Below are 21553 nucleotides of genomic sequence, written 5' to 3' on the forward strand. Positions count from 1 at the left end.
ACGTGGTTATGCTCCAAGAGACGCACCTAAAGGTGGCGGACCAAGTTAGGCTAAGGAAAGGATGGGTGGGACAGGTGTTCCACTCAGGACTGGATGCAAAGAACAGAGGGGTGGCCATTTTGGTGGGGAAACGGGTAGCATTTGAAGCAAAGAACATCGTAGCAGATAGTGGAGGTAGATATGTAATGGTGAGTGGTAGGCTGGAGGGAATGGAGGTCGTGTTGGTTAATGTGTATGCCCCAAATTGGGACGATGCAGGGTTCATGAGACGGATGTTGGGGCGTATTCCGGACCTGGAGGCAGGAAATTTGATTTTAGGAGGGGACTTCAATACGGTGCTGGACCCGGGGCTAGATAGATCCAGCTCAAGGACTGGAAGAAGGCCGGCAGCGGCCAAGGTACTTAAGGGGTTTATGGACCAAATGGGGGGAGTGGATCCATGGCGATTTCTTAGACCCAGGGCTTGGGAGTATTCCTTCTTCTCCCACATCCATAAAGTGTACTCCCGGATAGATTTTTTTGTTTTAGGAAGGTCGTTGATCTCTAGGGTGGAAGAAGCTGAATACTCAGCCATAGCGGTTTCGGATCATGCCCCACATTGGGTGGACCTGGAAGTAGGAGAGGACAGGGAGCAGAGAACACTCTGGCGATTAGATGTGGGACTGATGGCGGATGAGGGAGTGTGTGCAAGAGTGAGGGGGTGAATTCTACAGAAAATATGTGGACTTGTTAGCCCCGTTGTTGGCGAGGACGTTCAATGAGGCCAGGGAAGGGGGGACACTACCCCCGACAACGTCGGAGGCGACGATATCGCTAATTTTGAAGAGGGACAAAGATCCGATGCAGTGTGGGTCCTATAGACCTATTTCACTATTGAACGTGGACGCCAAACTGCTAGCAAAGGTGCTGGCATCGAGGATAGAGGACTGTGTCCCAGGGGTGGTGCACGAAGACCAGACAGGGTTCGTTAAAGGGAGACAATTGAATGTTAACGTGCGACGGCTATTAGGGGTGATAATGATGCCCTCAGTGGAGGGGGAGGCAGAGATAGTGGCGGCAATGGACGCAGAGAAGGCATTTGATAGGGTGGAGTGGGAGTATTTATGGGAAGCGTTAAGGAGGTTTGGGTTTGGGAACGGATTTATTCGCTGGGTTAGACTACTTTATGGGGCACCGACGGCAAGCGTAGTTACAGGTCGACATAGATCGGAGTATTTCCGATTATATAGGGGAACAAGACAGGGATGCCCGCTGTCTCCATTGTTGTTCGCGTTGGCAATTGAACCTCTGGCCATGGCGCTGAGAGACTCCAGGAAATGGAGAGGGGTGACTAGAGGGGGAGAAGAACACCGAGTCTCGTTATACGCGGATGACCTATTGCTATACGTGTCGGACCCAGCGGGGGGGATGATAGAGGTTATGCGAATCTTGAGGAGGTTCGGGGAATTTTCGGGGTATAGGTTAAACATGGGGAAGAGTGAATTATATGTGATACATCCAGGGGACCAGAGTAGAGAGATAGAAGGCTTACCGCTAAGGAAAGTGGAAAGAAACTTCCGATACCTGGGGATTCAGATCGCTAGGAGCTGGGGAACCTTGCACAGACTTAATCTGACACGGCTGGTAGAACAAATGGAGGAGGACTTTAAGAGGTGGGATATGCAGCCTTTATCGCTGGCGGGCAGGGTGCAAGCAATTAAGATGATGGTCCTCCCGAGGTTCTTATTTGTATTCCAATGTCTCCCTATTTTAATCACCAGGACCTTTTTAAATAAAATAGACAGGAGCATCACGAGCTTCGTGTGGGCAGGGAAAGTTCCGAGAGTAAGGAGGGGGTTCCTTCAGCGCAGTAGGGACAGAGGAGGACTGGCACTATCGAACTTGGGAGATTATTATTGGGCCGCCAATGTGGCAATGATACGTAGATGGATGATGGAGGGTGAGGGAGCGGCGTGGGAAAGGCTGGAGAGAAGGTCCTGTAAAGGGACGAGTTTAGAGGCGCTGGTGACGGCGCCGCTACCGTTCTCACCGAAAAAGTACACCACGAACCCGGTGGTGGCGGCAACACTGAACATATGGGGATAGTGGAGGCGACAGAGAGGGGTGCGGGGAGCCCTGGTGGGGTCCCCTATCAGGAACAACCATAGGTTCGCCCCAGGAAGAATGGATGGAGGATTTCAAAGCTGGTACCAGTTGGGAATTAGGAAGGTGGGAGATTTATTCATAGATGGGACTTTTGCGAGCTTGGGAGCACTGGAGGAAAAGTATAAGTTACTCCGGGAGAATTTCTTGAGATATATGCAGGTGAGGGCGTTTACTAGACAACAGGTGAGGGAATTTCCGCGGCTCCCGACACAGGGGATACAGGACAGGGTGCTTTCAGGGGTGTGGGTCGGAGAGGGCAAGGTGTCAGAGATTTACCGAGAGATGAGGGAAGAGGGGGAGGAGTCGGTGGGCGAACTAAAAAGAAAGTGGGAAGAAGAATTAGGGGAGGAGATAGAGGAGAGTATGTGGGCTGATGCCCTAAGCAGGGTAAATTCCTCTTCCTCATGTGCCAGGCTTAGCCTGATTCAATTTAAGGTGCTACATAGAGCACACATAACGGGGGCAAGATTGAGCAGGTTCTTTGGAGTGGAGGACAAATGTGGGAGGTGTGGCGGGAGCCCGGCAAACCACACACATATGTTTTGGGCGTGCCCGGCACTGGAAGGGTATTGGAGGGGAGTGACGGGAGTGATTTCGCAGGTGGTGAAGGCCCGGGTCAAACCAGGCTGGGGGTTAGCTCTATTTGGAGTTGCGGAAGAGCCGGGAGTGCAGGAGGCGAAAGAGGCCGATGTCGTGGCCTTTGCGTCCCTCGTAGCCCGGCGCAGGATCCTACTCATGTGGAAGGAGGCGAAACCCCCCGGACTGGAGGCCTGGGTAAACGATATGGCGGGGTTTATTAAACTGGAGCAGATAAAGTTTGCCCTGAGAGGATCGGCTCAAGGGTTCACCAGGCGGTGGCAGCCATTTCTTGACTACCTAGGGGAACGTTAGAGGGAAGACGGATGACCAGCAGCAGCAACCCAGGGGGGAGGGGGGCGGGGGGGGGAGGGGGGAGGAGGCTCAGTTGAGTATAGGTCAATAGAGTACTAGGTTTTGTTACTTGTATATTATTATTATTATTATTGTTAAAAAGTTTAGAAATTTCTGTTTTGTTATTGTTACCGTTTCGCTTGTTTTGTAAGCGGGAAAAATGTTGCTCAGGGAAAAAAATTTCAATAAAATATATTTTTTTTAAAAAAAGAAGATAGGAGCAGGAGGAGGCCTTTTGGCCCTTCGAGCCTGCACCGCCATTCATCACCATCATGGCTGATCATCCAACTCAATAGCCTAATCCTGCTTTCTCCCCATAGTATTTGATCCCATTCTCCCCAAGTGCTATATCCAGCCGGCTCTTGAATATATTCAAAGTTTTAGCATCAACTACTTCCTGTGGTAATGAATTCCACAGGCTCACCGCTCTTTGTGTGAAGAAATGTCTCCTTATCTCTGTCCGAAATGGTTTACCCTGAATCCTCAGACTGTGACCCCTGGTTCTGGACACACCCATCATTGGTAACATCTTCCCTGCATCTACCCTGTCTAGTCCTGTTAGAATTTTATACGTCTCTATGAGATCCCCCCTCATTCTTCTGAACTCCAGCGAGAACTATCCCAACCTAGTCAATCTCTCCTCATATGACAGTCCCGCCATCCCAGGCATCAGTCTGGTAAACTTTCGCTGCTCTCCCTCGAGAGCAAGAACATCCTTCCTCAGAGAAGGAGACCAAAACTGCCCACAATACTCCAGGTGTGGCCTCACCAAGGCCCTGTACAATTGCAGCAACACATCCCTGCTTCTATACTCGAATCCTCTCGCAATGAAGGCCAACATACCATTAGCCTTCTTTACCGCCTGCTGCACCTGCATGCTTACCTTCAGTGACTGGTGCACAAGGACACCCAGGTCCCGCTGCACACTCCCCTCTCCCAATTTACAACCGTTCAGGTAGTAATCTGCCTTCCTGTTTTTGCTTCCAAAGTGAATAACCTCACACCTATCCAAATTATACTGTGTCTGCCATTGATTTGCCCACTCGCCCAACCTGTCCAGATCATGCTGGAGGATCCCTGCATCCTCGTCACAATTCACCCTCCCACCTAATTTGGTATCATCTGCAAACTTTGAGATGTTACATTTTAGTTCCCTCATCCAAATCATTAATATATATTGTGAATAGCTGGAGTCCCAGCACCGATCCCTGTGGTACCCCACTAGTTACTGCCTGCCAATTTGAAAAGGATCCATTAATCCCTATTCTTTGTTTCCTCTCCGCCAACCAGTTTTCTATCCACCTCAATACATTTCCCCCAATCCCATACGCTTTATGTTTGCACAATAATCTCTTGTGCGGGACTTTGTCAAACGCCTTCTGAAAGTCCAAATATACATCGACTGGCTCCCCCGTGTCGACTGTTCTCGTTACAACTTCAAAGGATTCCAACAGATTTGTCAAGCATGATTTTCCCTTCATAAATCCATGCTGACTCTGACTGATCCTGCCACTGCTTTCTAACTGTTCCGCTATAAAGTCCTTGATAATGGATTCAAGAATTTTCTCCACTACCGCTGTTAGGCTTACTGGTCTATAATTCCCTGCTTTCTCTCTACCTCCCTTTTTGAATATCGGAGTGACGTGAGCTACCCTCCAATCTGCAGGGACAGTTCCAGAGTCGAGAGAATCCCGGGAGATGACCACCAATGCGTCCACTATTTCCAGAGTCACCTCCTTAAGCACTCTGGGATGCAGATTCTCAGGCCCTGGGGATTTATCCGCCTTTAATCCCATCAGTTTTCCCAGCACCATTTCTCTACCAATGTCGACCTCCCTCAGTTCTTCCCTCTCACTAAACCTTTCATTCTCCAACATTTCTGGTATCTGATTTATGTCCTCATTTGTGAAGACAGAACCAAAGTATGTATTCAATTGCTCAGCCATTTCTTTGTCCCTTATTGTGCATTCCCCTGTTTCTGTCTGTAGGGGGCATACATTTCTCTTTACCAATCTCTTTCTCTTCACATATCTATAAAAGCTCTTCGGTTGGGATTCTCCAACTTCCCCGCCGGGCCGGAGAATCGCCGGTGGGCGGCGTGAATCCCGCCCCTGCCGGATGCCGAATTCTTCGGCGCCGGGGTTTTGGTGGGGGTGGGAATCGCGCCGTGCCGGTCAGCGGCCACTGGTAGCGGCCCCCCCCCGGCGATTCTCCGGCCCGCGATGGGCCGAGCGGCGGCCCGTTTTAGACCAGTCCCGCTGGCGTAAATTAGACCTGGTGCTTACCGGCGGGACCTGACTGCGGGCGTTCTCCGGGGTCCCGGGGATCTGGCCCCGGGGGGTGCCCCCACGGTGGTCTGGCCTGCGATCGGGGCCCACCGATCCACGGGCGGGCCTGTGCTGTGGGGGCACTCTATTCTTCCACGTCGGGCGCTGTGGTCCTCCGCGATGGCCGATGCGGAGATGAACCCCCCTGCGCATGACCTGGGATGACGCCGGCACACGCTGGTGCTCCCGTGCATGCGCCAACTCGCGCTGGCTGGCGGAGGCCTTTCGGCACCGTTTGGCGTGGCGCTAAGCCCCTTCCCCCCGGCCGGCACGGCGTAAACCACTCAGCCGCCGGCGTAGCCCCTGAAGATGCGGAGGATTCCGCACCTTCGGGACGGCCCGACGCCGGAGTGGTTCATGCCACTCCTTCCCGCCGGAGTTGCCCGCCCCGCCGTTTCCCCGGATCGGAGGGAAGCCATGGATTGGCCTCTTACCCCCTTTTCCTGAAAATGAAAATCGCTTATTGTCACAAGGAGGCTTCAAATGAAGTTATTGTGAATAGCCCCTAGTCGCCACATTCCGGCGCCTGTTCGGGTAGGCTGGTATGGGCTTTTGTGCTAGACAGGAATGAACAGTTGCTGCAGTTCCCTCATGCGTTCCTTGAATGTTTGCCATTGTCTATCCACTGTCATCCCTTTAAGTAACTCGCCTCAATCTATCAAGGCCGACTCCCGCCTCATATCCTCATCGTTCCCTTTATTAAGATTCAGCACCCTAGTCTCCGAATCAACTCCTTCACTCTCTGCCTTGATAAAAAATTCCATCATGTTATGGTCGCTCATCCCCAAGGGGTCTCGCACAGCTAGATTGGCAATGACTCCCTTCTCATTACACGTACCCAGTCTAAGATGACCTGCTCTCTAGTTGGTTCCTCCACATATTGGTCAAGAAAACCATCCCGTATACACTACTGGAATTCCTCCTCTACGGCATTGTGGCTAAACTGATTTGCCCAATCAATGTGAAGATTAAAATCACACATGATCACCGATATTGCCTTATTACATACATCACTAATTTCGTGCTTAATGCCATTCCCAACCTCACCAGTGCAGTTTGGGGGTCTATATGACACCCATTAGTGTTTTTGTACCTTGGTATTTCTCAACTCTACCCATACAGATTCCACATTGTACAATCTAATATCCTTTCTCACTACTTTGCATTAGCTATGAGGAGCGGTTGAATAAACTCGGTTTGTTCTCACTGGAACGAAGGAGGTTGAGGGGCGACCTGATAGAGGTATACAAAATTATGAGGGGCATAGACAGAGTGGATAGTCAGAGGCTTTTCCCCAGGGTAGAGGGGTCAATTACTAGGGGGCATAGGTTTAAGGTGAGAGGGGCAAGGTTTAGAGTAGATGTACGAGGCAAGTTTTTTTACGCAGAGGGTAGTGGGTGCCTGGAACTCGCTGTGGGAGGAGGTGGTGGAAGCAGGGACGATAGTGACATTTAAGGGGCATCTTGACAAATATATGAATAGGATGGGAATAGAAGGATACGGACCCAGGAAGTGTAGAAGATTGTAGTTTAGTCGGGCAGTATGGTCGGCACGGGCTTGGAGGGCCGAAGGGCCTGTTCCTGTGCTGTACATTTCTTTGTTCTTTGTTTGTTCTTTGTACTGTGTTAATTTCCTCTTTAACCAGCAGTGCCACATCACCACCTGTCCTTCCTAAATACTGAGAACCCTGGGACATTCAGTTTCCATCCCTGGTCACCCTGCAGCCATGTCTCCATAATCCCAATTATATCATACCCATTTATATCTATCTGCACGATTCATTCAACCACTTTATTGCAAATGCTCCGTGCATTAAGGCACAGAGCCTTTAAGTTTGTCTTTTTCACAATGCTTGTCTTGCTCCCAATATTTTTCACTACTGCCCTGTTTGAATTTTGCTCTTGGTTTCTCCACCTATCACTTTTCTTATTCTCTTTTCTACCTTTTGTTTTTGTCTTTGCTCCCTCTGTCTCTGACTCCTTCCATCGGTTCCCATCCCCCTGGCATATTAGTTTAAACCCTCCCCAAATGCTCTAGCAAATAGCCCCCCAAGAACATCAGTTCCCGTCTTCTGCCTCCTCCCTTCTCAAACATGCGTGGCCACGGACCTGGAAATTCTCCGGGCCGTATCGGCAGCTCGGGCCGGGTGCTCTATGCTGCCGACATGCTAGCCCCCAGCTACACGGAGGCTTGGTGGCCGTTTTCCGCTGCATTTTCAGGCGTAAAACACCACCGTTCCCACGCCAGTGTGAGGACGTAGCCTCACAATCGGAGAATCCAGCCCAATGTTTGGAGGTGTTGACGGCCTTAAAAGTGAACAAATCTCCAGGTGCGGATGAATTGTTTCCCAGGTTGCTGTGGGAGGCGAGGGAGGAGATTGCCGGGGCTCTGACCCAAATTTTTAATTCCTCTCTGGCCACGGGGGAGGTGCCAGAGGGACTGGAGAACAGCTAATGTGGTCCCACTATTTAAGAAAGGTTGTAGGGACACGCCAGGGAACTACAGGCCAGTGAGTCTCACGTCAGTGGTGGGGAAACTACTGGAGAAGATTCTGAAGGAGAGAGTCTATCCCCACTTGGAGAGGGAAAGTTAGATCAGGGACAGTCAGCATGGCTTTGTCAGAGGGAGGTCACGCCAAACAAATTTGATTGAATTTTTTGAGCATGTAACCAAGTGTATTGATGAGGGTGGTGCAGTTGATGTAGTTTACATGGATTTCAGCAAAGCCTTTGACAAGGTCCCACATGGGAGACTTAGTAAGAAGACAAATGCACCTGGGGTACTGGGTGGATTCATAATTGGCTAAGTTGTTGGATATAGAGGGTGATGACAGACTGCTGCTTTAGTGTCTGGGAACCAGTGGCCAGTGGAGTACCACAGGGATCCCTGCTGGGCCCCCTATTATTCGTCATTTGTATAAATGACATAGATGACTATGTGGGGGGTTAGGATCAGTAAGTTTGTGGATGACACAAAGATTGGCCGGGTGGCTAACAGTGAGGTTGAGTGTGTTGGGTTGGAGGAAGATACAGACGGGATGGTCAAATGGGCGGATAAGTGGCAGATGGAATTTAACCCATGTGTGAAAAGTGAGAGGGTATACATTTTGGAAGGAGTAATTTGACAACGAAGTATTCAATGAATGGCCTGACACTGGGAAGTCCTGAGGAACAAAGAGACCTTAGCGTGTTTGTCGATAGATCTCTGAAGGCAGAAGGGCAGGTTAATAGGGAGGTGAAAAAGGCATATGGGACCCTCGCTTTTATCAATCGGGGCATAGATTACAAAAGCAGGGAGGTCATGTTGGAGTTGTATAGAACTTTGGTGAGGCCACAGCTGGAGTACTGTGTGCAATTCTGGTCGCCACATTATAGGAAGAATGTGATTGCACTGGAGGGGATGCAGAGGAGATTCACCAGGATGTTGCCTGGGATGGAACATTTAAATTATGAAGAGTGGTTGGATAGGGTTGGGTTGTTTTCGCTGGAGCAGGGAAGGCTGAGGGGTGACCTGATTGAGGTGGACAAGATTCTGAGGGGCATGGACAGGGTGGATAGGGAGCAGCTGTTCCCCTTAGTTCAAGGGTCGGTTACGAGGGGACACAAGTTCAAGGTGAGGGGCAGGAGGTTTGGGGGGGGTGAGGAAAAGCTTTTTCCCCAGAGGGTGGTGAGGGTCTGGAACGCACGGCCTGGGAGGGGGGTAGAGGCGGGTCTGGGACACGCTGCCTGGGAGGGTGGTAGAGGCGGGTCTGGGACACGCTGCCTGGGAGGGTGGGAGAGGCGGGTCTGGGACACGCTGCCTGGGAGGGTGGGAGAGGCGGGTCTGGAACGCACTGCCTGGGAGGGGGGTAGAGGCGGGTCTGGAACGCACGGCCTGGGAGGGTGGTAGAGGCGGGATGCCTCACATCCTTTAGAAAGTACCTGGATGAGCACTTGGCAGGTCACAACATTCAAGACTGTGGGCCCATTGCTGGCAAATGGGATAGGTTGGGCAGGTCGGTGCAGACTCGATGGGGCGAATGGCCTCTTCTGCACTGTACTATTGTGTGATTCTGTGAAGACAGATTGGTAATAGACAATGGCTAATATTTAAAGAATGAATGTATGAATTGCAACAGTTACAATTTTGCTTCAGGTGCAAAACCAGAATGGGATGGGTTCTCTGATCCTGAGCCACGTATTCCTCAGCCTGTAATGTCTTCTCTGGAGATGAATTCATTCAGGTTTGCTATTATTTAGAAATGCAGTACTCACAACTTCTCTGGAAATGCACCTGACTTCTCTTCAAACTTTGCTTTCAGTTCGTGGTTTATATTCAGGCCTTTGTAGTTTCAGAAATAAAGCACCCACAAGCCTTCTGGAGAGAGATAGTCGGTTCACACCAGCCTTTCTGGAGAAAGTCTTGTCTCTGTGCTAAAAATTTGGGCCTCTGAAAAGCATTCCAATGGGATAGGTTCCATTCACCACCTGTTGCTGGGCAGAGCACAGTCCTTTGGGCCAATTTATTGGCCACTAGCCAATCAATCAAACCGAGTCCCATCCCCATCTCTCTGTCTCTGAGGCCGAGAAGTCTGTGGTCTCCTGTTCAAACCAGCACACACGAGCAGAATGATCTCTCTTGTAACTTCCGGATTCTTCTGCTTGAATTAAAGACACATGCCCATTAATCATCCATGGATCAAAATAAAAATGGCAAAACAAAAAGGGGAAATAATGGAATAAACAGGAAGGACCCGTTGTCAATGGGATTTCCCATTGAAACCTCCCCGCGCCGCTGGAAAACCCATGGGTGGGGGTGCAGCAGGAGTCGGAAAAGAGAATTCCAACAGCCAGAGAATTCCGGACAAGAAATGCGGCCCAACCATGCCTTACAAAAGAAATTACGATTAGTATGAGATCCAAAGAGGAGTCATATAGAATAGCTAGAAAAGTCAGCAAAGGAGGACCGAGAGATTGATTAAGAGGGAAAATTAGAATATGACAGTAAACTTTCAAGCAAGATAAAAGTGGACTTTTTGCAAAAAGAAAAAGATTAGTGAAGTGAAAGTCGGTCCCTTACAGAAAACAAGAAATGGCAGGGCAATTAAACAATTACTTTGATTCTTTCGTCACAGAGGAAGAAATACCTTCCCAGTGCTGGAGAAATTAATGGAATGGAAGGCTGATAAATCCCAGGTCCTGATAATCTACATCAGAGGGAACCAAAGTGGGTGGCCATGGAAATAGTGGATGGGTTGGGTGTCATCTTCCAAAGTTCTATAGATTCTAGACAAAGAATTAGACATAGAATAGACATAGAATTTACAGGGCAGAAGGAGACCATTCGGCCCATCGAGTCTGCACCAGCCCTTGGAAAGAGCACCTCCTTTAAGCCCACACCTCCACTCCATCCCCGTAACCCAGCAGCCCCACCCAACACCTTTGGACACTTAGGGCAATTTATCATGGCCAATCCACCTAACCTGCACATCTTTGGACTGTGGGAGGAAGCCGGAGCACCCGGAGGAAACCCATGCAGACACGGGGAGAACGTGCAGACTCTGCACAGATAGTGACCCAAAGCGGGAATCGAACTTGGGACCCTGGAGCTGTGAAGCAACTGTGCTAACCACTGTTACACCGTGCCGCCCTGTTCCGTTCCGGAACAGTCCCGGCAGATTGGAGGGCAGCAAATGTAACCCCACTATTTAAACAAGCAATGAGGGAGAAAACAGGGAATTACAGACCGGTTAACATCACATCAGGAGCAGGGAAAATGCGAGAGTTGATTCAAAGGATGTGATGATAACTTGACACCAGTACCATCCCAATAGCCACAGGCAGCGCAGAGGTAATAGAAAGGGATTGGATTGGATTGGATTTGTTTATTGTCACGTGTACCGAGGTACAGTGAAAAGTATTTTTCTGCGAGCAGCTCAACAGATCATTAAGTACATGAAAAGAAAAGAAAATACATAATAGGGCAACACAACATATACAATGTAACTACATAACACCGGCATCGGATGAAGCATACAGGGTGTAGTGTTAATGAGGTCAGTCCATAAGAGGGTCGTTTAGGAGTCTGTTTTGAGTCTGTTCGTGCGTGTTCTCAGACTTCTGTCACTCCTGCCCGATGGAAGAAGTTGGAAGAGTGAGTGAGCCGGGTGGGAGGGGTCTTTGATTATACTGCCCGCTTTCCCCAGGCAGCGGGAGGTGTAGATGGAGTCAATGGATGGGAGGCAGGTTCGTGTGATGGACTGGGCGGTGTTCACAACTCTCTGAAGTTTCTTGCGGTCCTGGGCCGAGCAGTTGCCATACCAGGCTGTGATGCAGCCCGATAGGATGCTTTCTATGGTGCATCTGTAAAAGTTGCTAAGAGTATTTTTGTGGCCTGCATCAGTTTTCCCACAATTGATGTCAAGCTGACAGATTTGTACTTTCCGGGGTTATCCTTTACTCCTTTCTTAAACAACGGCGTCACATTTGTAATCACTCAGTCCCCCGGGACTAATCCTGTGTTCAGAGAGGCCTGGAAAATGTCTGTCAATGATTCCGCAATATGCTCCCTTACCTCTGTCAGCAATCTAGGATGCTTCGCGTCCGGGCCTGATGACTTCTCTACGTGGAGAGCTGCCAGCCTTTTTACCACCTTTCCTTTATCTGTCACTATTCTGCTCAGTTGCTCAACACCCACATTTTCAACTGGGCCATTGTCACCATCTTCTAATTTGGTGAAGACAGAAGTAAAGTGCTCATTTAGTACCACTGCCACACCCTCCGCTTCAGTGAGCAGCTTACCCTGCTTGTCCCCTATGGGCCCCACTCTATCCTTCACTAATCTTTTACCATTAACATGTTTGAAGAATATTTTACTATTTGTTTTAGCGCAGCCTGCCATCCTTTCCTCTGCTTCCTCTTAGCCTTCTGAAGCAGCGCTCAATCACACCCCTGGTCGCAGCATGGGCATCATTGTAGCGGGTCTCCGCATCGGTCTGCGGCCTTCAGATAGACATCATCAGCCGATAACATCTGTTCCCAGGAGCCAACCTCACTCAGCTGGTAGCCTCAAAGAGGCCAGGAATCGTCAAGTGTTCCAGCTCGTACAGCCGCAGGGCATCCCCCAGGGCTGCAGCGACCAGCAGGAAGGCCACCATTGCTGAATTCCAATATCCATTGTCGACAGGGGGTGAAAGGCCGACATGTTAGCATGCTGTGTAGCCCCGTGCCCAATCAGGTCTACCAGGCTACATGGTGGCCCCAGTTGGCACTGCGGATCCTGGCCGCACATGTACCCCCCTCCCCCCATCCCCGGACCCCCTGTCAGTGCCCGGCACCGTGTGGGCCTCTGGCCCTGGCCTGCTGCCATGGTACCGTCAGCTGGTGCTGCCCTTGGACAGGCCGAGTGATGCCCGATGGCAGATGTCGTCCGGTTGGGGGAAGGAGTGAGTGGTGATATGCCAGAGGGTGGGACGGAGGGTGGGGACTGGGGTGCGGGGGTGGGCCACCCATATGGCCGATGTCACTCTGCAGAACCAGGGCGAAGGTCAGTGGGGTGCGCAGCAAGATGGCTGCCGTGCGGGCCACGGCAATGGTGGCCTGTGCCTGGACAACGCCCCAGTCCCATGTGGGGTCACCCTGGCACCATGGCCTGTCACCCTGTCATCCCCACCCTTAGCCCTGGTAGGATTCCCCCCCACACCCACCCCCCCCACCTCCAGCCGGTCCAGGCAGCGTCAGGACGGCAGCCCACCGTCGCGCCTCTCCGTGTCCTACCTCCTCTCTCTCTCCCTCAGCAGTCACGGCGCCTGTTTCTCGATTTTTAAAAACACAAGTGAACCGCGGCATCAGGAATTCCCCCCAGAGGCAGAGAATCGCGGAGACCCCAGAGAATACCAGGTCAGGCCAACGGTGTTTACTGTACCTGCGTTCCAGAACGCATTGACGCCACTGTCGAGGTGACGGAAGTGTCCGGAGCGCATTGACGCCGCTGTCGAGGTGACGGAAGTGTCCGGAGCGCATCAACGCCGCTGTCGTGGTGACGGAAGTGTCCGGAACGCATTGACGCCGCTGTCGAGGTGATGGAAGTGTCCGGAACGCATTGACGCCGCTGTCGAGGTGACGGAAGTGTCCGGAACGCATCGACGCCGCTGTCGAGGTGACGGAAGTGTCCGGAGCGCATTGACGCCGCTGTCGAGGTGACGGAAGTGTCCGGAACGCATTGACGCTGCTGTCGAGGTGACGGAAGTGTCCCGAACGCATTGACGCCGCTGTCGAGGTGACGGAAGTGTCCGGAACGCATTGACGCCGCTGTCGAGGTGATGGAAGTGTCCGGAACGCATTGACGCTGCTGTCGATGTGACGGAAGTGTCCGGAACGCATTGACGCTGCTGTCATGTGACGGAAGTGTCCGGAACGCATTGACGCCGCTGTCGAGGTGACGGAAGTGTCCGGAACGCATTGACGCCGCTGTCGAGGTGACGGAAGTGTCCGGAACGCATTGACGCCGCTGTCGAGGTGACGGAAGTGTCCGGAACGCATTGACGCCGCTGTCGAGGTGACGGATGTGTCCGGAGCGCATTGACGCCGCTGTCGAGGTGATGGAAGTGTCCGGAATGCATTGACGCCGCTGTCGAGGTGATGGAAGTGTCCGGAATGCATTGACGCCGCTGTCGAGGTGACGGAAGTGTCCGGAACGCATCGACGCCTCTGTCGAGGTGACGGAGGTGTCCGGAACGCACCGACGCCGCTGTCGAGGTGACGGAAGTGTCCGGAACGCATTGACGCCGCTGTCGAGGTGACGGAAGTGTCCGGAACGCATTGACGCCGCTGTCGAGGTGATGGAAGTGTCCGGAATGCACCGACGCCGCTGTCGAGGTGACGGAAGTGTCCGGAACGCATTGACGCCGCTGTCGAGGTGACGGAAGTGTCCGGAACGCATCGACGCCGCTGTCGAGGTGACGGAAGTGTCCGGAACGCATCGACGCCGCTGTCGAGGTGACGGAAGTGTCCGGAACGCATTGACGCCGCTGTCGAGGTGACGGAAGTGTCCGGAACGCATTGATGCCGCTGTCGAGGTGACGGAAGTGTCCGGAACGCATTGACGCCGCTGTCGAGGTGACGGAAGTGTCCGGAACGCATTGACGCCGCTGTCGAGGTGACGGAAGTGTCCGGAACGCATTGACGCCGCTGTCGAGGTGACGGAAGTGTCCGGAATGCATCGACGCCGCTGTCGAGGTGACGGAAATGTCCGGAACGCATTGACGCTGCTGTCGAGGTGACGGAAGTGTCCGGAACGCATTGACGCCGCTGTCGAGGTGACGGAAGTGTCCGGAACGTATTGACGCCGCTGTCGAGGTGACGGAAGTGTCCGGAGCGCATTGACGCCGCTGTCGAGGTGACGGAAGTGTCCGGAACGCATTGACGCCGCTGTCGAGGTGACGGAAGTGTCCGGTACGCATTGACGCTGCTGTCGAGGTGACGGAAGTGTCCGGAACGCATCGACGCCGCTGTCGAGGTGACGGAAGTGTCCGGAATGCATCGACGCCGCTGTCGAGGTGACGGAAGTGTCCGGAACGCATTGACGCTGCTGTCGAGGTGACGGAAGTGTCCGGAACGCATCGACGCCGCTGTCGAGGTGACGGAAGTGTCCGGAACGCATTGACGCCGCTGTCGAGGTGACAGAAGTGTCCGGAACGCATTGACGCCGCTGTCAAGGTGATGGAAGTGTCCGGAACGCATTGACGCTGCTGTCGAGGTGACGGAAGTGTCCGGAACGCATCGACGCCGCTGTCGAGGTGACGGAAGTGTCCGGAACGCATCGACGCCGCTGTCGAGGTGACGGAAGTGTCCGGAACGCATTGACGCCGCTGTCGAGGTGACGGAAGTGTCCGGAACGCATTGACGCCGCTGTCGAGGTGATGGAAGTGTCCGGAACGCATTGGCGCTGCTGTCGAGGTGACGGAAGTGTCCGGAACGCATTGACGTCGCTGTCGAGGTGACGGAAGTGTCCGGAGCGCATCGACGCCGCTGTCGAGTTGACGGAAGTGTCCGGAACGCATCGACGCCACTGTCGAGGTGACGGAAGTGTCCGGAACGCATTGACGCCGCTGTCGAGGTGACGGAAGTGTCCGGAACGCATTGACGCCGCTGTTGAGGTGACGGAAGTGTCCGGAACGCATTGACGCCGCTGTCGAGGTGACGGAAGTGTCCGGAACGCATTGGCGCTGCTGTCGAGGTGACGGAAGTGTCCGGAACGCATTGACGTCGCTGTCGAGGTGACGGAAGTGTCCGGAGCGCATCGACGCCGCTGTCGAGTTGACGGAAGTGTCCGGAACGCATCGACGCCACTGTCGAGGTGACGGAAGTGTCCGGAACGCATTGACGCCGCTGTCGAGGTGACGGAAGTGTCCGGAACGCATTGACGCCGCTGTTGAGGTGACGGAAGTGTCCGGAACGCATTGACGCCGCTGTCGAGGTGACGGAAGTGTCCGGAACGCATTGACGCCGCTGTCGAGGTGACGGAAGTGTCCGGAACGCATTGACGCTGCTGTCGAGGTGACGGAAGTGTCCGGAACGCATTGACGCCGCTGTCGAGGTGACGGAAGTGTCCGGAACGCATTGACGCCGCTGTCGAGGTGACGGAAGTGTCCGGAACGCATTGACGCTGCTGTCGATGTGACGGAAGTGTCCGGAACGCATTGACGCCGCTGTCGAGGTGATGGAAGTGTCCGGAACGCATTGACGCCGCTGTCGAGGTGACGGAAGTGTCCGGAACGCATTGACGCCGCTGTCGAGGTGACGGAAGTGTCCGGAACGCATTGACGCCGCTGTCGAGGTGACGGAAGTGTCCGGAACGCATTGACGCCGCTGTCGAGGTGACGGAGGTGTCCGGAACGCATTGACGCCGCTGTCGAGGTGATGGAAGTGTCCGGAACGCATTGACGCCGCTGTCGAGGTGACGGAAGTGTCCGGAACGCATTGATGCCCCTGTCGAGGTGACGGAAGTGTCCGGAACGCATTGACGCCGCTGTCGAGGTGACGGAAGTGTCCGGAACGCATTGACGCTGCTGTCGAGGTGACGGAAGTGTCCGGAACGCATTGACGCCGCTGTCGAGGTGACGGAAGTGTCCGGAACGCATTGACGCCGCTGTCGAGGTGACGGAAGTGTCCGGAACGCATTGACGCCGCTGTCGAGGTGACGGAAGTGTCCGGAACGCATTGACGCCGCTGTCGAGGTGACGGAAGTGTCCGGAACGCATTGACGCCGCTGTCGAGGTGACGGAAGTGTCCGGAACGCATTGACGCCGCTGTCGAGGTGACGGAGGTGTCCGGAACGCATTGACGCCGCTGTCGAGGTGATGGAAGTGTCCGGAACGCATTGACGCCGCTGTCGAGGTGACGGAAGTGTCCGGAACGCATTGATGCCCCTGTCGAGGTGACGGAAGTGTCCGGAACGCATTGACGCTGCTGTCGAGGTGATGGAAGTGTCCGGAACGCATTGACGCCGCTGTCGAGGTGACGGAAGTGTCCGGAACGCATTGACGCCTCTGTCGAGGTGACGGAAGTGTCCGGAACGCATTGACGCCGCTGTCGAGGTGACGGAAGTGTCCGGAACGCATTGATGATGCTGTCGAGGTGACGGAAGTGTCCGGAACGCATTGACGCCGCTGTCGAGGTGACGGAAGTGTCCGGAACGCATTGACGCCGCTGTCGAGGTGACGGATGTGTCCGGAACGCATTGACGCCGCTGTCGAGGTGACGGAAGTGTCCGGAACGCATTGACGCCGCTGTCGAGGTGACGGAAGTGTCCGGAACGCATTGGCGCTGCTGTCGAGGTGACGGAAGTGTCCGGAACGCATTGACGCCGCTGTCGAGGTGATGGAAGTGTCCGGAACGCATTGACGCCGCTGTCGAGGTGACGGAAGTGTCCGGAACGCATTGACGCCGCTGTCGAGGTGACGGAAGTGTCCGGAACGCATTGACGCCGCTGTCGAGGTGACGGAAGTGTCCGGAACGCATTGACGCCGCTGTCGAGGTGACGGAAGTGTCCGGAACGCATTGACGCCGCTGTCGAGGTGACGGAAGTGTCCGGAACGCATTGACGCTGCTGTCGAGGTGACGGAAGTGTCCGGAACGCATTGACGCTGCTGTCGATGTGACGGAAGTGTCCGGAACGCATTGACGCCGCTGTCGAGGTGACGGAAGTGTCCGGAACGCATTGACGCTGCTGCCGAGGTGACGGAAGTGTCCGGAACGCATCGACGCCGCTGTCGAGGTGACGGAAGTGTCCGGAACGCATTGGCGCTGCTGTCGAGGTGACGGAAGTGTCCGGAACGCATTGACTCCGCTGTCGAGGTGACGGAAGTGTCCGGAGCGCATTGACGCCGCTGTCGAGGTGATGGAAGTGTCCGGAACGCATTGACGCCGCTGTCGAGGTGACGGAAGTGTCCGGAGCGCATTGACGCCGCTGTCGAGGTGACGGAAGTGTCCGGAATGCATCGACGCCGCTGTCGAGGTGACGGAAGTGTCCGGAACGCATTGACGCCGCTGTCGAGGTGATGGAAGTGTCCGGAACGCATTGACGCCGCTGTCGAGGTGACGGAAGTGTCCGGAGCGCATTGACGCCGCTGTCGAGGTGACGGAAGTGTCCGGAATGCATCGACGCCGCTGTCGAGGTGACGGAAGTGTCTGGAACGCATTGACGCCGCTGTCGAGGTGACGGAAGTGTCCGGAACGCATTGGCGCTGCTGTCGAGGTGACGGAAGTGTCCGGAACGCATTGACGCTGCTGTCGAGGTGATGGAAGTGTCCGGAACGCATTGACGCCGCTGTCGAGGTGACGGAAGTGTCCGGAACGCATTGACGCCGCTGTCGAGGTGATGGAAGTGTCCGGAACGCATTGACGCCGCTGTCGAGGTGACGGAAGTGTCCGGAACGCATTGACGCCGCTGTCGAGGTGACGGAAGTGTCCGGAACGCATTGGCGCTGCTGTCGAGGTGACGGAAGTGTCCGGAACGCATTGACGCTGCTGTCGAGGTGATGGAAGTGTCCGGAACGCATTGACGCCGCTGTCGAGGTGACGGAAGTGTCCGGAACGCATTGGCGCTGCTGTCGAGGTGACGGAAGTGTCCGGAACGCATTGACGTCGCTGTCGAGGTGACGGAAGTGTCCGGAGCGCATTGACGCCGCTGTCGAGGTGACGGAAGTGTCCGGAACGCATTGACGCCGCTGTCGAGGTGACGGAAGTGTCCGGAACGCATTGACGCTGCTGTCGAGGTGACGGAAGTGTCCGGAACGCATTGACGCTGCTGTCGATGTGACGGAAGTGTCCGGAACGCATTGACGCCGCTGTCGAGGTGACGGAAGTGTCCGGAACGCATTGACGCTGCTGTCGAGGTGACGGAAGTGTCCGGAACGCATCGACGCCGCTGTCGAGGTGACGGAAGTGTCCGGAACGCATTGGCGCTGCTGTCGAGGTGACGGAAGTGTCCGGAACGCATTGACTCCGCTGTCGAGGTGACGGAAGTGTCCGGAGCGCATTGACGCCGCTGTCGAGGTGACGGAAGTGTCCGGAGCGCATTGACGCCGCTGTCGAGGTGACGGAAGTGTCCGGAATGCATCGACGCCGCTGTCGAGGTGACGGAAGTGTCTGGAACGCATTGACGCCGCTGTCGAGGTGACGGAAGTGTCCGGAACGCATTGGCGCTGCTGTCGAGGTGACGGAAGTGTCCGGAACGCATTGACGCTGCTGTCGAGGTGATGGAAGTGTCCGGAACGCATTGACGCCGCTGTCGAGGTGACGGAAGTGTCCGGAACGCATTGACGCCGCTGTCGAGGTGATGGAAGTGTCCGGAACGCATTGACGCCGCTGTCGAGGTGACGGAAGTGTCCGGAACGCATTGACGCCGCTGTCGAGGTGACGGAAGTGTCCGGAACGCATTGGCGCTGCTGTCGAGGTGACGGAAGTGTCCGGAACGCATTGACGCTGCTGTCGAGGTGATGGAAGTGTCCGGAACGCATTGACGCCGCTGTCGAGGTGACGGAAGTGTCCGGAACGCATTGGCGCTGCTGTCGAGGTGACGGAAGTGTCCGGAACGCATTGACGTCGCTGTCGAGGTGACGGAAGTGTCCGGAGCGCATTGACGCCGCTGTCGAGGTGACGGAAGTGTCCGGAACGCATTGACGCCGCTGTCGAGGTGACGGAAGTGTCCGGAACGCATCGACGCCGCTGTCGAGGTGACGGAAGTGTCCGGAACGCATTGACGCCGCTGTCGAGGTGACGGAAGTGTCCGGAGCGCATTGACGCCGCTGTCGAGGTGACGGAAGTGTCCGGAACGCATTGACGCCGCTGTCGAGATGACGGAAGTGTCCGGAACGCATTGACGCCGCTGTCGAGGTGACGGAAGTGTCCGGAACGCATTGACGCCGCTGTCGAGGTGACGGAAGTGTCCGGAACGCATTGACGCCGCTGTCGAGGTGACGGAAGTGTCCGGAACGCATTGACGCCGCTGTCGAGGTGACGGAAGTGTCCGGAACGCATTGACGCCGCTGTCGAGGTGACGGAAGTGTCCGGAACGCATTGACGCCGCTGTCGAGGTGACGGAAGTGTCCGGAGCGCATTGACGCCGCTGTCGAGGTGACGGAAGTGTCCGGAACGCATTGACGCCGCTGTCGAGGTGACGGAAGTGTCCGGAACGCATTGACGCCGCTGTCGAGGTGACGGAAGTGTCCGGAACGCATTGACGCCGCTGTCGAGGTGACGGAAGTGTCCGGAACGCATTGACGCCGCTGTCGAGGTGACGGAAGTGTCCGGAACGCATTGACGCCGCTGTCGAGGTGACGGAAGTGTCCGGAACGCATTGATGCCCCTGTCGAGGTGACGGAAGTGTCCGGAACGCATCGACGCCGCTGTCGAGGTGACGGAAGTGTCCGGAACGCATTGACGCCGCTGTCGAGGTGACGGAAGTGTCCGGAACGCATCGACGCCGCTGTCGAGGTGACGGAAGTGTCCGGAACGCATTGACGCCGCTGTCGAGGTGACGGAAGTGTCCCGAACGCATTGACGCCGCTGTCGAGGTGACGGAAGTGTCCGGAACGCATTGACGCCGCTGTCGAGGTGACGGAAGTGTCCCGAACGCATTGACGCCGCTGTCGAGGTGACGGAAGTGTCCGGAACGCATTGACGCCGCTGTCGAGGTGACGGAGGTGTCCGGAACGCATTGACGCCGCTGTCGAGGTGACGGAAGTGTCCGGAACGCATTGATGCCCCTGTCGAGGTGACGGAAGTGTCCGGAACGCATTGATGCCCCTGTCGAGGTGACGGAAGTGTCCGGAACGCATTGACGCCGCTGTCGAGTTGACGGAAGTGTCCGGAACGCATCGACGCCGCTGTCGAGGTGACGGAAGTGTCCGGAACGCATTGATGCCCCTGTCGAGGTGATGGAAGTGTCCGGAACGCATTGACGCCGCTGTCGAGGTGACGGAAGTGTCCGGAACGCATTGACGCCTCTGTCGAGGTGACGGAAGTGTCCGGAACGCATTGACGCCGCTGTCGAGGTGACGGAAGTGTCCGGAACGCATTGACGATGCTGTCGAGGTGACGGAAGTGTCCGGAACGCATTGACGCCGCTGTCGAGGTGACGGAAGTGTCCGGAACGCATTGACGCCGCTGTCGAGGTGACGGAAGTGTCCGGAGCGCATTGACGCCGCTGTCGAGGTGACGGAAGTGTCCGGAGCGCATTGACGCCGCTGTCGAGGTGACGGAAGTGTCCGGAGCGCATTGACGCCGCTGTCGAGGTGACGGAAGTGTCCGGAACGCATCGACGCCGCTGTCGAGTTGACGGAAGTGTCCGGAACGCATCGACGCCGCTGTCGAGGTGACGGAAGTGTCCGGAACGCATTGACGCCGCTGTCGAGGTGATGGAAGTGTCCGGAACGCATTGACGCCGCTGTCGAGGTGACGGAAGTGTCCGGAACGCATCGACGCTGCTGTCGAGGTGACGGAAGTGTCCGGAACGCATCAACGCCGCTGTCGAGGTGACGGAAGTGTCCGGAACGCATTGACGCCGCTGTCGAGGTGACGGAAGTGTCCGGAACGCATTGACGCCGCTGTCGAGGTGACGGAAGTGTCCGGAACGCATTGACGCCGCTGTCGAGGTGACGGAAGTGTCCG

General features: G+C 55.1%; 1 protein-coding gene across 1 annotated transcript in view; it reads right to left on the reverse strand.

Annotated features, from left to right (window-relative positions):
- chst1 (carbohydrate (keratan sulfate Gal-6) sulfotransferase 1) overlaps positions 1-21553 on the reverse strand; it is a 127416-nt gene that overhangs the window by 51885 nt on the left and 53978 nt on the right. Inside the window, exon 2 of the mRNA XM_072466769.1 lies at positions 9656-10038. The gene's annotated coding sequence lies outside the window, so the exon portion shown is untranslated. The remainder of the gene's footprint in view (positions 1-9655; positions 10039-21553) is intronic.

This window comes from Scyliorhinus torazame, chromosome 10 (genome assembly GCF_047496885.1).
Source record: "Scyliorhinus torazame isolate Kashiwa2021f chromosome 10, sScyTor2.1, whole genome shotgun sequence".
NCBI classification, from domain to species: domain Eukaryota; kingdom Metazoa; phylum Chordata; class Chondrichthyes; order Carcharhiniformes; family Scyliorhinidae; genus Scyliorhinus; species Scyliorhinus torazame.